The sequence below is a fragment of the Cyanistes caeruleus genome, chromosome 4 (assembly GCF_971803275.1).
Source record: "Cyanistes caeruleus chromosome 4, bCyaCae1.hap1.1, whole genome shotgun sequence".
Lineage (NCBI taxonomy): Eukaryota > Metazoa > Chordata > Aves > Passeriformes > Paridae > Cyanistes > Cyanistes caeruleus.
This window is the reverse complement of record NC_141704.1, coordinates 9,132,562-9,143,936: the sequence shown is the minus strand read 5'-3', so window position 1 is coordinate 9,143,936 and position 11,375 is coordinate 9,132,562. Positions and strand designations below refer to the sequence as shown.

At 35.8% G+C, this 11,375-nt stretch overlaps 1 long non-coding RNA gene across 1 annotated transcript; it reads left to right on the top strand.

The window, feature by feature from the left end:
- The first annotated feature begins 1,120 nt into the window (after window positions 1-1,120).
- Window positions 1,121-10,423, top strand: LOC147653420 (uncharacterized). The gene is made up of 3 exons (XR_015285892.1): window positions 1,121-3,387; window positions 6,219-6,345; window positions 7,994-10,423. It is a non-coding gene; the product is annotated as an uncharacterized LOC147653420 (long non-coding RNA).
- Window positions 10,424-11,375: the final 952 nt, after the last annotated feature.

The window sequence follows — 11,375 nt, the reverse complement described above, 5'->3', positions numbered from 1 at the left end:
GAAAAAAAGTCCATTTGTACTCAAGAATCCTTGAGAGAAACTTAATCTCTCTATCAGCACTGGCATGTGCATTGCACTGTATACATCACGCCTACTCTGAAGCAGCTTTCTCATCCCTTCAGGATAATTCCTTTATGAGCATCTGAGTACTGAATAGAACACATATAAACCATCTGGCAGATGTTCTTAGTAAATCATTGAGAGGCTTGCATTAAAAATTAGCCACCTGTGTATTTATCTGCTCCTTTCTAAGTATCAATAAATTATTTAAAATACTGCAATGTCTGTTTGAATTTATCAGTGGTCTTCATTTCTTCATTGGTCTTTATATTGCAATTTCCCAGGAATTAAAAGATAGGAGAACCTTTTAAATGTAATTGTTAGTTTACAGCAAGCAGCATAATCGCTGGCTGCAGTAACTCAATTTCTGGCAAAAAAAGCCCCCAACAAACAAACCAAAAAAACTTTAAGAAACACAAGGTATTCATGTTTCATCAGTTTTATTATTTGCTTGTTGCTTCAAAATAACATATGCCACCTGTAAAATATATTGGTCCAAAGCCGACCTAGCATAGTCATTCGGCATGGGCATAGCATGAAATTTGCTACCTGCAAATTCTAATAAATTCTGTTTTCCTTTTCAAAGCACTACAAAACCTTCTCTTTTGTATTTGTGCTTAGATTCAGTGAGAGAATTATGTGAACAGTTTCTGCTGCTGAGCATGTTTTCTTTTACAATTGAAATTCAGTAACATTTAAATCTATTGTCTGTTTTTTCTTTTGTTCTTCTGATTCTTGTCACCATGGTATAATTAAGCTAACTGAAAACTATAGGGGTTTTTAGTCCCCTCCCATGTTTGGGAGATCTTTAGTTAGAAACTATATAATTAACAGCTGCTGAATGTGGGCATATCTGGAGATCAAAAAAAATGATCAGAGCCCTGGCATTTGGTTGAAATCTGGCATTAGGTACTATAAATGGTGGTAGTTGTTAAAGTTCTTAAAGTTTAAACCAGTTCCACCTGCAACTAATCAGCTTCCTCCTGATTGTACATGTAAGACAGGGATCAAATAATACCTTGAAGATCACCTGGACCTCATAAAAGGCTGCTAGAAGCTTGGTTGAGGGGGTGATGTGGGTGTTCAGGCTGGCTCTGGTGAAAGGGTTTGAGCTGATGGAAGGATTATGATTGATAGGTTGAGCTTCTGCTAAACTGTTTTGTTCTGAAACAGTTGTGTTATATTTCTGAGGAAAAAGCACTAAATTCTTTTACTAGGAAGTATTTTCACCAGATTATGATTTGATAGGGGACTTACAGTTAGGGGCGTTTCCTTTCAGGAGCTTGATTTTTTCTCATAAGCACCTTCCAAAACTGCTGCAAATAACTAGGTCAATATGTAACTATGTTTTAGCTCTGATTCATCCTGTCTCTTTTTCACAGCAAAAGCTGCTTAGGGATGTTAGCAAACTGGGGTGATAAAGATACTATGCATGGTAGCATTTTTCCTTTTTATAATGATTTCAGCTTCACTATCACAAGGTTCTCTAAATACTCAGTATAAGAAGAAAATCTTATCTTGTCAAGGATATGATCTTCACTTTTTCCTCTTGGAGAAAATAAACTTTGAGAGATTTTTGTAGTTTTGAATTCTAAGCTGGAACAGGTACCTGCCAAATTGCCAGAAGGCTAAATTTTAAACCACCATATGTTTCTTTATTATTTCTGACTGTTCAGAGGGTGGAGCTACAGAGAAATTCCCCTTTGTAGTAGCCTCATGCACTGGTTAATGAGACCTGATGCTTACCCTTAGTACACAGATGTCCAGGGAGTGGGATATCAAAACATTTGGCTGAAACTTTGCTATTATCATGTTATATGTCTTAATGCTCATGCATAATTTGAAAGCTCTGCTCCACTGCTAAGGTTAGGAGAGGATAATAATGTATTGACATGAAAAGGGAAGTGGAAAATGGAAATAAAATGCATTTCTAAAAGTCAACTTACTCTTGATTGATGTTACTGAAGAAAGTTACACAAGAGTGTTGTAAAGAGTGAAATAGAGATGTTGAGGTTTGGATGTAAAATAAACCAGTTAAACCATGCTGTTTGATATCTGATGAAGTCACATGTGATGACCTGGTCAGACCAACAGCATTAGTGAATAAAAGCAGAAACTCCATCAAAACCAGATGCTACATCAGGATTTAACTATCATAAGCAAAATACGTTTAGAAGTTAGTGCAGTGAACTAGGTATTAAAAATTCATCCTCTATTTTGAATATAAGAATAATACCCTGAAGAAAGAACACAACCTTAACCATAGTCTTAAAAAAGATAAATAGGGCTATAGAAATAAGGGAAAAAAGAAGAAAAAAAAAATCCAACCCTTGTTGCTATGTTACTAGTCTTTGGAGCAAGATCATGCACACATGGAAATCAATGTCAGTTCTGTTTTTCAGTTTTCCTCCTGTGTCATAACTCTCATAGTTCCTGGCTGGGAAACAGATGATAATAGAGCCAAGTCTTAATAAACTCTGAGTGGGGTACTCTAACTGAACAGAGCATATTTTGAGCTGAGAGATTCAGTAATTGCTCATAGCAGGAATTGTAGACTTTTATTAATTGTATGCTGAGACTGGGGAGTGCATTAAGGCACGTGGAATGTGTGGCATGGAAGCCAGGAGAGCTCTGGGAGACACCCTGGCTGAGAGGACACATTTCTGGGACATTACTTAATTCTACCTCTAATCCCTGCAACGAGGGCAGAGGGGGAGGGAAAGCAGTGCCACAGCACCAAGATCAGCATTGCCAGAGCATTGCTTCATTGTACTCGATGCTGCTGAGGCAGAATGAAACAATCTTGACCCAAAGGAGTTGTAAAAAGTACAAGAAATAGATGGACTCACAAGGAAGATAATGAGGGTAAATGTATTTTGGTTCAGAGTACCAGGCAGAAATCTCACCCCAACAGGCATTTAACTGCTTGTTCTCCTTGTTTCCCTTCTCATGAAAGCACTGAAATCTCCAAGTAAAAAAAAAAACTAGTATATTGGAATTAAAAATCTATGTGATAAAGAAATCTTTCCCAGCCAGTTTACATCTAAGAAACACTGAAAGCAGTTAATTCAGTCTTTCACTCATTTTCTTTTTGCTTTCACTTGGGCAAGTCTAGGGTCAGGCCATAGATGGTTGGGGGCTTAAGCATGCGATATCTGAACAGCAGCTCAGAGCACTGCACTTCATCGTGCAAGGAGAAGGCAGGGAGGACATCTTACTGATACCTTGAGCTATGGAGTTAAAATTAGTCCTGCTGAGAGTGTTGGAGCTGACCAGATGACCCCAAAGGCCTTTTCCAGCCTTTGATTATATGATTGTAGGAACAAGGTCTGTAAACTGTCAGAAATGAGTATTCAAAAAATACTTTACCCAGTGAACTTAATATGAAGTATCCCGGTATTTTGAAAAATCAGAACAATTACCAACACTACTATGACACATTTTGGGACTGGAGATGAAAAGAGATGAGAGATCACACAGTCCTCAGCTATTCTGTGACAGTACAGCTTAAAGGCAACAAAAAAGCCAGCTGCATGGTTTCAAACAGCCACAAATATTAGTATAGTTACTTCCCCAATGGGAAAATAGACCCTTCCCCCTCCTTTCCAAATCAAATACTCAGGCCTGTTACTGCATAAACATTTTGTTCCATTTATTTGTCTTTCTAGCAGTTAACCTCAAAGCTTATCTCTGCAATATATTCAGAAAACTTCCAAATTCACAAAAGATTAGGCAATACCCAAGGTATAAATAAAGTGTTTTCTTTATCTTCCCAAATGCAAATTCAGGGGATATTCCTCAAAATATATTTTATATATTTTAATATTTATATTTTAATATGTATATATCTGGCTGGCTAGACATGACTGTAATAATCAATAGTTATATTTTCTCTTTTGTACAGACCAAGCCAAACAATTTCCAGTCTCTTTATGATATTCACTAGGAGTTAAATCCTCTACTTCTCCACAGTCTTTTGTCTGAGTACCATTTTTAGAAGTCAGATTTGCATAGGCTGTAGGAGGAAAGGAAACATCTCTTTCCCTTTCTAATTAGGCTGTAGAAAGGCAACTGAAGCACTCCATTATTTCTAGTTAAACTGATTATCATAATTTTGTGTAAATATCTCAGATTTACTTAATATTATTTCATATTTTATAATCAAATTACATATCTGTATAGGTCTATAAACAGAACAATGGTGACTAGATCACACATCTACAATTTAAAAAATCTACATCTATTCATTAAATCCCAGTATTTTTTCTCAAAATCACCATAACAATGTGTCAAGATAGATTCATTGTATAGTGGCCATAATCCAATTTGTGAAATGATATTCTTCCCACTAAATTTCCATGTCAGTAATACAAAGATATTTAAGGTCATGGCTTATTGCTCAAATGTGTGGCATGCTGCTATTTTTAATCAGCATCTTCTGCATATAAAGAAATACTATTTTTTCTCCCCAAAACCCAAAAGAACTTAGATTCATTACATTTTTGTCAACTGTTTATTTAATTTGATTTTCAGGAAGCTTTTATTTAGGAAAAGAGTCTACATATGACTTTTAACACTTTCCCTCAAGATACAGTCTTTGGAGAAGTTTTATTACATGTAGATATGTTTAGGAATAAGCAAATAGTCTTTCTCAGACTAGAATTTGTTCACCACACTAACGTTCTCAGATCTATGTTTTAATGGAATTGCTTTTAATTTAGAAAGAATAAATGAATTTGTAAAAATTGTTGGTCTAACAAAATTAACATAGTTTGGAAGAGATTGTTTTTAATTAATTTAAAATGTCTTCCTTCTATTTTTAAGGAAAAGCCAGGTTCAGGAATTTAAATGCTAGCACAGATATTAAGGGAAGTCTGCTCTCATCTTTAGCTGCAGCTCTGGTAAGAGAGCAGAGACCTTATGAGCAATTTAAATACGATCCGTGAATGATTTCTCAGTGGATTAGCCCCTAACCTTTAACTTTTGTGACATTAGTCACATCTCATCTTGACATCTATAATGGAATATTCTCCTATTCAATTGTTTAAAAAATGTCCAGTTTGACTTCTGATTGACCTTTGATGAGAGCTGAGCTCTTTAAAAGGATTTAACAGTTGTAGCTTCATTTGTCTTTCTGGAAGAGATTAATGATAGGTGGGAATTACTTCTATGAAGTAGAACAAATACAGCAGAAAATACTTCCTGAAATTAAAAATAGTTAAATAAGTGATGCAGAGCTTGCTTCCTGCCATTAAATATGTAGAAGTCTTCTATTCGATAAAACCATAGAATAATGCTTAGGTGTTTCTCTGATCTATGAGGGAAAACTCAAAAAATCCAAAATATTATTACAGGGAAAATCCCAGCACATTTAAAGGGGGAATAAATTTGGACTGAGAACTGCACTGATATTTAGGTATATGTTATTTCATGAAAAAAAAAAAAAAATCTCAAATGGCATTTCAAAACACCACTCTGCAAACTTAGTCAGTAATGTATTTAAAAGGATACCTTAAACACCTTAAAGACACAAAGGGCTAATGTTAACTCTAAAACCTTAAATTGCTTAAAGGATGATTACAGAAAAAGACACAAAGATTTTGCATAGCATTCCCCATGAAGACTATGAGTGAGATTCTGGATCCAGAAGTACAAAAAGAATCAGCATCTCTATCCAGAGCAGTAAATTTGTACTGATGAGCAAGGCCCTAGAAAATTTACCCTAACTTGTCCAGCAGGACAAGAACCTTTCTTTCATGTGAAAGAAAGTATTAGTTATCACCTGTAATGGCTTATGAAGAAGATATATGTTGTTATCCCACCAGCCTTTGCTCCCCCACAGCTGGTGGGATTCATTTAATTTCAGCTACATTAAAATACAAAGGCAATGCAAAACTGGTGACAGGGATGCTTTATTAAGAAAAAAAATACAATTAAAAATCCACATCCCTAATACAGTTGAAGAAGATTGAGCTTGTTCTTGTTGATTCTGAAATCCAATGAATGATCTGAAATTTGAATGCCATTGGCATGTGTCACAAGGACCAATATTCTTGGAAAACTTTTTTCTATGATGAGGACACAGAATTTTTATTGAACTGATTAGAAGTGGTTATTTATTTAAGCCAAAGATTATTATATGTGTCTTTGTGTTTCAGTGTCATATATGATACCATCTGTTGGGCTGGAAATCCAGCGTTTGGAAAACTGCAAAACCGAAAATCCAGGAAATTTTTTAACTTCCTCTGTACTACATTGGATGAATTCTTAAAAAAATTATTTAAAGTAGGTACCAACTACTGACTATGCACAGACCCTGTATGTTTGTTGGGTCTCTTCTTGACAGGAATTTTGAAACAGTGGTCTAATGAATAATATTTGAATATTTTAATTTTAAATTAAAAATTGCTACTGAGAAGCAGTGTGTTATTGTTCTCCTTTGTTGAGGAAATCCATAGCAGGGACACTCCTAATGAGCTCTTTCATGCTGCACAGATACTCATAGTGACTAATAGAATGCTAAAACCTCATCAGCTTTGCAAATTATCATAAACAGCAATTGATTAGGATCTTCTTGATACTTTTACTATATTTCAGCCATCCCATGCAATTCAGAATACCAAAGGTAAACTGGGGCCTTTGAAAACAGATTTATTCACATACAAAACCTTCCTTAGGGCCTTTGAGCAACAATCTTTCCAGTACGTTTTAACATAAAATTTCTCTTTATGGAGGGTCAGAATTTCTGCCTTCCTCACCATGGATTTGTCTTTAGGGTAACTACAAATAACTAAAAGATTAACCACTTTTTTTAGGTGTGACAGATCTTACGAGGTTTGGGTTTTTTTTAACTTGAAAATATTTCAATCCTTCCTTTTCCTTCTCTCTCAGAAAAAAACCTTGTTAAGTAGCAGCTGTCTTAGTGAGTCATCAGAACTAGAATGTCTAGCATCAATATTTACTACCAATCTTCAGATGGCATAAACTACAATAAAATGGACTGTCCCAATTTATGCCAAGCTAAAATACATGATGCTGTATAATGCTCCAAATTAATTTAAGCGCCTTTTAGAATAATCATTGAGAATGGTAGAATGGGTTGGGTTGGAAGGGACCTTTAGAAGTCATCTAGTCCAACTCTCCTGCAATAAGTAGGGGCATTTCCAGTTAGATCAGAAACTCATCCAATTTGACCTTGAAGATATCCAGGGATGGGGGCAGACATTTTATAGACCCTGTAGCTGTAGGACAAGGGGTAATGGTTTTAAACTAAAAGAGAGTAAATTCAAGTCAGAAATAAGGAAGAAATTTTTTTTACAGTCAAGGTGTTGATACAGTGAAAAAAGTTGCCCAGAGAGGTTTTGGATGCTCCATTCCTAGATACCTTCAAGGTAATAGATTATTTATTAGACATTGAAGTGTAAGTAAAATGAAACAACCAAGAAAAGGAGTAGAAAATAAAAAGTCACTTTTTACAACTAGTTTCACAGACAATAGGCTATGAGCATCAGCTACACAGCTACACAGATCAAGATATATTTATATATAGTAACATTTTCATAGAATTAGTAGTACTGGCACTTTTTTATATTAAATGTCTAAGATATTTTAGTCTAAAGGCTGTAGTCACCTTAAGTTTAAGATGGGTAAGTCACCAGTGGGATTTAGGAGCCTTTGTTCCATGAGCACCTGAATGTTTATGCATAGAGTGCAAGCTGAGGAACTCAAGGGTAGTTGCCTCAGGTTACAGGGACTGTTCAGAGCTTGTTTTCAGTATGTAAGACCAGGAAACTACCTTCTATGGGGAAAAATATCCATTCAAATGTTTCCAACTGTAGAGTTTCCCTAGGGCTTTTCATAAAGAAAAAAATGTGTGGAACTTTTCTGCTTGTTCACAACTAATGTGTCCCAATATCCACCTTCCTTTACACAGGTGTGCTGGGGACTCTGCAGGATGAGGAACACTACAGTCAGCCAGCTTTTCTTTCTAAGGAATCTCTGTGGATCAAAACTTCATTATCCAGGATGTACCCAACACATATCAAACTAGTCCTGTATTTTCATTCCTGGAAATTAGGGAGGGGTGATTTCCCTCCCCCTCACCACACAACTGTTTGGAAAACCTGTTGTTGTTACTGTTAAATTCCTTACATTTAGGAATTTTGAACTCTTATTTCAGTGGAAATAATTGCATTGCATGAGGATTTTAAACTATACTTATTTCATGAGTGTCATTAGGTATCTGTCTTGATCATCATCTCCTTTGAAATGCCCTACCAGATATGAAATGAACAAGTCTGTTTTTTTTCTCTAATCTTATAAAAACCTGACAATTCTGTTGCCATTTCTGTAGTGTTGCTATTTCCCCAGGAAGAAAGGTATGTGCATTTGAATTGGCTGCCTCCCTATCCATCTGTTAATTTCTTTCCCTGTGTTCTCTTCCTAATCACCTTTGAACATTTCAAACAAATTTGAAAGCAGAAAGTCTAAAAAAAAAATTAAATTCCTGCAAGTTTTGTGAAAACAGTCATCTGCCTCTCGGAAAGAGATTTGAATTGGCACTCCCATTGTGGGAAAGACAGATCAAATTGAGACAGATAAGGCTCCTAGATCAGACAGAACTATATATTGCACTCAGACAGATGGTTGGCCTGCCAGCATGGCAACAAAGAGCGTGTGTACTCAGGATTATCAGCAGCACATGTTAAATCTTTTCCAATTGTTGCCTGTGTCCTGCCATGGTTACTGCTGGAGGAAGGTTTGGGTCATAAAGAACACAAATCCATAAGAGATCAGCCTTCATTAGCTTCACAGCACACCAGAAAATTAGAAATGCACTCTTTTTCTTTCATTTTATGTTTGCACCAAGGATTTATAATAGGAAATCAGAATAAATTTATATTATTTCTCTTTTCTTAAACCAACCAACGTTATAGAACAATATTCAAGACTAAAAAGCACCTGGAATTTAACTATATATCATCTCCTTTCTTTGAATAAAGGTTAGACAAAAAGGAAAACTTATTTTCAGAAATGTATCAGCTAAGAATACCAGCGCCTTCAGGAAAAAGTAGATACAAAAGACATACTGATGAAGATGCTATTTATAATATGTAAATTGTGTATCCAAATTATGATAATTAAATCAGTAAGTCAGCAATATATTTGCTGAGTTTGTACTTCCTAAATTATTTCAACATCAAGACAGCAAAATCTTTTTTACAATAAATTTGAAATCCCATTTTCTGTTTACCTAATATAAAGAATAATGGTTTTCAAGTGCAGTGCACAGCTGTTGAGGTAATTATATTTGAGGTTCAGCTATTTTATTTATCAGTGTCAGCCAGTGTAACTGCAATACGTAGAAGCCATTGTACAACAAATGAAGACATGGAAGTTAAACTCCTCAGTGGAGGTAATTAAGATGGAACACAAAAGGTCTCTTTGCCAGCATCTCAGCTGTCAAACCTGGAGATCACCAAGATCTGCTCGACCACCCTTTCTTAGTCTTTCCTTTAGACATTTTCCTTTCACTGGGAAAGAAGAAATACAGATATGTCTGTGCTAACTTTGTATTGCACATAAGGAATTCCTAATGTCCTCCTGAAGACACATTTTCATGGAATACACCTCATGAGGCACGGGCTCTGGCTGGCACCATTCCTGGGATGAGTTCTGGTGCTTTCAGGAATACTGCCCCCACCTGCAGTGGTGTGAACAGAGGTGTGGCAGGCTGGATATGATAAATGTTATATGATGATATGATATGATATGATACGATTGATATGATGATATGATATGATATGATATGATATGATGATATGATATATAATGACCCCTCAGACTATATGTACATGATATAATGACCCCTCAGACCACACAGTGCTTAATGGGTGGCCACACTAAAATAAATGCTCATTAAATACAACCTTATGAAAACTTTTGATGAAAATACTAATGATAGATAAGCTGTTTAAACAGCTTTGTTTAAATTTCTTATCATTAAAATTGATCCCCCTGTGGCTGCAAATTAGAGAAAAATTTAAAAAGTGTTTTTAAACGATTTTGTTTTAAGCCCTGCCACAGATTTCCCAAGTCTATATGAATTGTCTTTGTTTTGTGCCATAGCACCCACCTCTAAACTTCAAGGTCTGTTTTACGGATGCATTCATTAAGGTTTGTAGGGTCCCAGAGATCCCTAACTGATCCCAGAGGAATTAATTATACCTACAAACACCAAAACAGTCAGGAAAGTAACTGGCTGAAAATATTAGAAGTGTTAATTCATTATTTATGCTGCAGAGAGTTTATACTATTTTTTTTATACTAGACTAATTATTGAACTTCCTTTTTTTTCCTACTTCTCATTATATAAATCAGACCGCTGCACTCCTTTCAGTTTCCTTCTGGAATTATCCCAAACTGCAGAGCTACAAAGTCCTGGCCATGAGTAAATCATTAACAAAGGTGTGGTTTATTAATACACATTTAAAATGGAGTGTCATTTAGTCTTTGGCTTCCTCCTGAAAGATGGAACTGTGTTATGTAACAGGAAATTTTGTTGTGAATCCTGTGTGGTCCATCCCAGGATAAAACACTTCTCACTGCTGCTACAAGACCTGGGTGAGCTGCAGGGTAACAAAAACACCATTTGAATTCCTCTGTGCACAGATTAAAAAGCCAAGTCTTCTACCCAGTGTACAGAAGTGACAGTGAAAATTCATGGAAAATCATGGATGAAATCCTGGCTCTTATTAAACCAATTTTCGAAAGGCTGTGTTTCAACAGCTCAAAGTTCAAATTTAAATGCTATGGAAATTCTGTGCTAGGTCTGGTGCAGACAACAAGCTGTTTCCTTGGAGGGGAATCACAGTAATGCAGCATGCAGATAGGGGATGGAAAGGGAAGGGGAATTAGAGAAATCCTTGTTGCCTAACTTATGTACAGGGGGCCCTCTGGCTGCAAGGTGTGTGTCACTAACACGGAGAGGAGCTTGTAGTAGGCTGTTTGAATGGAAGAAATAAATGGAAATGGATTTCAATAACCACCAAGAGAAAACACAACCCAAAAATCAGTGATAGAAAATAGTAGACAATAATTCTCTTCAGGTATCTATCCATAAATGATGCTAAATTACTGAAAAGATCTAGGACTGGGAAAAACAAGAAATGTAGTTGTGGGGTTTTAATGAATGTGCATCATTGTAGTTTCAGGTTTTATTCTAGTAATTTCCATGAATATTGAAAATTCCTTAAAGTAAAACCCTGCAAACAATGACTTTTACTGGGGGAATAAAAAACCTTCTCTGAAAAAAA